This window comes from Mandrillus leucophaeus, unplaced genomic scaffold (genome assembly GCF_000951045.1).
Source record: "Mandrillus leucophaeus isolate KB7577 unplaced genomic scaffold, Mleu.le_1.0 Scaffold466, whole genome shotgun sequence".
Taxonomy (NCBI): Eukaryota; Metazoa; Chordata; class Mammalia; order Primates; family Cercopithecidae; genus Mandrillus; species Mandrillus leucophaeus.
Genome location: NW_012104987.1, coordinates 1,084,112 through 1,089,650, shown reverse-complemented (window position 1 = coordinate 1,089,650; position 5,539 = coordinate 1,084,112). Strand labels below are relative to the sequence as shown.

The 5,539-nt window shown below is 47.1% G+C and overlaps 1 pseudogene; it reads left to right on the top strand.

The window, feature by feature from the left end:
- Positions 1-1,182: 1,182 nt before the first annotated feature.
- Positions 1,183-5,539, top strand: part of LOC105550152 — a 21,899-nt pseudogene continuing 17,542 nt past the window's right edge.

The following is a 5,539-nucleotide window of genomic DNA, read 5'->3' as shown; positions in this document are numbered from 1 at the left end:
CAGCCCAGCATCGTGGCATCTCTCTCCTTCCAAGGCTATGGCCCTGGTCATGGTGCTAGGAGAGTGGGTGCTCCTGCCCCATTGCAGAGCTACCTCCAACCTCTTTCTTATTTTTCCCTTGTCACCCTCCCCTCCGACCCGTCCAGGGTCCACTTTTCCTCTTACTTCAGCCCTATGATCATCATGCATGTGGGTGCACACCCATGGGCTTGTTAAGAGGTGCAGGGCCCACATGGGAAGGCTAGGCAGGACTCCCCAGTCTTTTAGGGAACCCCGTATGAGATGGTCGAGCCCTGGCCTAGGAGGTGGGAATCCACTCTTTTCTGGACATGCCCATGCCCTATACCCTCAGCAGTCTCTGCTTCTCTATGGTACTCAGGTTCCCCAATGTCCAATGGTGGGTGTACTGGAACTATGCAGGTAGGAGCTTAGCATGGACAGTGTTACTCCCTTCACCCTGACAGGGTGAGACAGAGAGGGGCTCCAGGGCCCACACAGACTCTCTTCCTGGGAAGGACACAAGTGGACCAAGCACAGGGCCACTGGGCCTCACGTTCATGGTGGGCACGCCCACTGGGCCAGGGTGGGCTGCAGACAGTGCATCCATGAAGCCCCTCTGCACGGCGCATGGGAAAGACACCAGTGGTTCCTCCAATATCTGATCCCACATAGACTCTGCCTCCTGTAGCCAGGAAGTGTGTCAGCCTCACTTAAGTACATGGGCTTGAGCCGGGGGATAGTTCCCCTACGAGAAACTGAGGCATGGGGACAATTAGAAGTAGACATGGACATGGGCCAACTGAAAGCCCCAGATCTTTAGAATCGTACAGAGCATCCACCCTTTCCCTCTCATGCAGACAGGACTGTGTTCCAGAGAAAGGAAGCAACCCAGAATGTGCTGTTATTTGCCAATTAATTGAAGGCAGGAAGTCCACTCTGCTTCTCAGCCCACGCACCAGCAGACTGCAGAGGGCCTTCGTCCATCGCCAGTTGGGCTGAACCGTGATGGTATCTGAGCTTCAATTTTCCTTTTGGTCAGTTACACATACAAATCTGATAGACCTTCGCGCCATGGCCTCTTCACAGAAACCTCTCCGTCAGAAAAAGCTCTCTTTTTAACACCTGAGCAGGACGAATGCAGCAGCTCTCTAAATGAGAACTCTCTAGGGACCTGCTTCGACCATGGGCCCAGGTCCTGCAGGGGCCAGGAATGCTAACTGCGCATGCGCTAGCCGGAAAGCTGCCGCGAGCCCCCAGTCCTTGTGCCAGGTGTCTGGCCCCAGGGACTCAGCAGTGTGGGCTTTAGAGCGGTTCTCAGGACTTCCCGGAAAGGCTGGGGACGTATACATTTACGCCAGCCAAAAAGAACCCCTTCTCCTCTGTTCTCTGAAGTTCAGAAGGGTGGAGAGTGGATAGGACTTGAATGGGGGACCCCCTGATACAGCAAGGTCCCTCTGGCTTTTGCCTTTTAACCCATTGCCATCCACCCGGGCACAAGGCAGGTTGTGGCCCTTGGCTGTCAGATATGTAGCATGGCACAGATGGGCAGCAGAATTCCCGGCCCCCATTCTTATCCCAGAATGGCTGGGCCAGCAGGACCCTGACACTTCACACGCGAACCTGGATAAAAGGCTCCCATGGCCTCTCTCTGTAGCCAACCCCCTGGGTGCAATATTCAGAAGTGCTCCCTGAGGTTCCAACCCCCCGCTGTGCCCCACCCGTGGCAGAGTAAACCTACTTCCTCCAGACTCACTTGACAGGGACAGACCAAGAAGGAAAGCGGCCCTTACTCCAGGACTCCGTGGTGATATCTGCATCAGCGCACCAGCCGGGGGCCTGCACTCAGCGGGGTCTCAGGCCATCCCGCAGCTCATCAGCAGTGCTCAAAGGAATCGTGGGTGTCAACCACCAGTCCAGGGAGCCTCATGCAGAAAGAGGGACACAAACACTACCTGTGCATATATGCACATATATAGTGTATAGAGTTATATTTATATATGTATATACATATACACACACATATATAAACATGTTATGAATACGAAGAAGCACGCTGATCATCTGCATGGAGGATCTCATTAAAAAAATAAATAACATACCATATAAACATGCATGCACACATTTATGTAAATGAATGTGAATGTGAGACAGTGAGAGAGACCGGCAGAGAAAGAGACAATGAGAGACAGAGGCTGAGAGATCTGGCCAAACCATTTAATATGGTCAGATTTGGTGGTAGGACATTGAAAATATTTTATTTTCTCCTCTAAGTGATACTGAAATATTTTTTAATGTTCATATTATTTTTATAATTATGAACAGATAAACATCATATATGTACATATACAGTAAACAAAACTCCACAGAAACACACACATTCACACACAGAGACATTCTGCCAAGGGCCCAATCTGCCCTCTCTGCATGAGCCGGCAGCAAGGGAATCATGAAATGCCACAGGATCACATCATTGCCTCTTCCAGGAGCCCCTCGGCTGACAGCCAGCCTCCTGCCCCGTCCTTGTTTCTAGGCACTGCTCAAATGCCATCCTCCTGGAGTGGAGGAGCTGACCTCTTCACCTGAACACATTATTGAGCTGTCACTTGTCCCCATCAGACTGGCAGGTTTGCATGTCAGGTGACGACCAGCACTGGTGAGAATGTGGGAAGCAGAGGCCTCAGGAGATGCCCTGGGAGAGTTGTTTAGGGATATGCTTCTCTTGAGCTGGCAGCATCTATCAAAGCTCTAAACCGCTGCCTCTTTAGCCAGCAGTGATAACCCTGGGACTTCATCCCGTAGACATTGGTGCACCATGTTTCAAGATTTCTTTTTAAGAATCTTCATCACATCACAGGTTGAAATAACAAGGAATTGGAAACATCATTAACATCCACGTAGAGAGGATGGGTGAAGAAAATTGGGTCCGTGTAACCAGGGAATGCCAAGCAGCTGCTGAGGTGGGCATGGTGGGTCTCTGTGCCCACATGGGAAAGACTGCAAGGAAATTGATGTGAAAAAGTGCAGCACTGAGGATCTTATTTTTTAAAAAATAAAATATACCGTGTAAACATACAGGCACACATATATGTAAATGAATGTGCATATGAGGCAGTGAGACAGACTGACAGGGAAGGAGAGAGACAGTGAGAGACAGAGCCTGAGAGAGGTGGCCAAACCATTTACTGATGATCAGATTTGGTGGTGGGACATTGAAAATATTTTATTTTCTCCTTTAAGTAAAACTTAAATATTTTAGAATGTTCGTCTTATCTTTATAATTATGAAAAGTTCACATCATATTAAATACTATCCATTTAACATTCACTATTAAATAATTCACTATTAAATAAATAAATATTAAATTCACTATTAAATAATTGATGTATATCACCTAGTTTTAATTTTTATAGACATTTTATTACAAAGCCAAAAATATGTAATATATTAATAGTAAAAGAAGGAATTCAACATTAATGAAAAATAAAATAAAAGATCTAGTCCCTCCACCCAGACACAGTGCCCTCCCCATGAGATGCTCCTCCTCCTGTCCTGGCCCTCCATGTGTAGCCCATGCGCCTCTGTGATCTCCTGTCCCCACAGGTGGACACTGCCCAGACATTCTCTAGCCCTTGTGCATTTTCAGTGGTCCTGTGTCACATCTTACTCAGCACCTTCTGCTGTTGGACGTTGGGCCATTTTTCCTTTTTCACTCTCATTGAAGGGAACACCTGCATCCGTAAGTCTCCATTTTTTCAAAGATGATACTCTAGAAGTGAAAATTCTGGATCACAAATAGAAATGTAGACACATTTTCAAGGCGTTGGCTGCAGTTTCCAAGATGTGAGTCTCTCTATCAGGGTGGAGGCTTGCTGAGGAAAGCAAGGGCTGCAGAGATCCTGAGGCTGAGCCCTGAGGGAACAAAGGGAGGTAGACAAGCCAGCAGTGGAGACCACCAGGGTGCCTGAAATGAACCAGGGAGCCCAGAAAGCCCTGCTGAGCCCCTTCTGCTCCATAACTCAGCTTCTGAGCAAAGCAGTCCGGCACTGCCATCCAGGAGAGAAGAAGGGGCAGGTCTGGCCACCCTGCCTGTTTGGTCTCCCTCCAAGCCCAGTGCTCCTTTCTCTCACTCAGGAAAGCACTTGTAAGGGGAGGTCAATGAATTATAGACACCACAGTGAATGTGTAGGAGACAGATGACATTCTCAGCTGTAATAGCAGCACCACTCTAGCTTGTGTGAACAGGAGAGAACTTTTCAAAGCTCACAAGGTGCTTGTGCAAGCTTCAGAATGGTCAGAGTATCTGGTCAGCAGATTTGGAGCTGGACACAGCTGAAAACACCAACCCACACAGGATCCTCCAGCAATGACTGACATCTCTACCCCTGCACCAGCCACTAGCCCTGGTATCCTTCATATTCAGCTTCAGTGGGGAAGGGGGCTCTGCCTCTCACCAAAGACCCAATATGCTGTCTGCATACCTGGAGCTCCTGTATACTGTGGAAGACAGACACAAATGGGGGTGGTTAGCATGGATAATGGGAACCAGGAGGCTGCTACTTTATTAATTAGAGGTCAGTTCTTCAAAGAAGTTATGGAGAAAAAAAGCATGCTTGGCAACTCATTTTGAAAATAAATAAATAAAATTATGAAATATAAATGAATCTTATATTTAACAAATTATGATTATAATAGTAACTATGCACTGTATCCCAGAACCAACAAAGAACCAATCCAGTGTTGATTGGGTATTTGTGCCACAAATTTTCTAACCAAATTATAGCATTTTGGCCAAAATCTTCTGAAGCCTTGGTAATTTTTCTAAAGGTCTCTTTAATCCTGGGATACTTAAATGGTGCTCATGGAAACCTCTTCGGAGTTTCCATGAATTTCCTTAGTGACTGTCTCTTCTTTAACTGTTACCTGATCTAACCCATCTTACTTACCCAAAATCTTACTTGTTAGTTTTAATAGAGATCAGTTGTCATTCTTGTCTTTATTTCTTTGTGAAAATCTTTTATCTGGTCAGTTTTCAGATTTTCTTCTATCACCAGTTTTCAGATATGTAATTGGTGTGCTTTGGTGTCGTTTCCTGAAGCTTCTTGTGCTTGCAGTTTCTTGTGCATTGAGTTTTCCTGTTTTGTAATTTTTGACATGTAGAAAATTTTGAGGTTGGATGTAGTGTCTCACTCATGTAATCCCAGTCTTTGGGAGGCCGAGGCGGGCAGATTGCTTGAGCCCAGGAATTTGAGACCTTCCTGCGGAGTAGGCAAGATCTCGTCTCTACAAAAAATACAAATATTAGCTGGGCGTGGTGGTGTGCCCCTGTGATCCCAGCTACTTGGGAGGCTGAGGTGGGAAGATTGCCTGAGCCTGGGAGGTTGAGGATGTGGTGAGCCATGATTGTGTCACTGCACTCCAGCCCGAGTAACAAAGGGAGACCTTGTCGAAAGAAGGAAGGAAGGAAGGAAGGAAGGAAAGAAGGAAGGAAGGAAGGAAGGAAAGAAGGAAGGAAAGAAGGAAGGAAGGAAGGAAGGAAGGA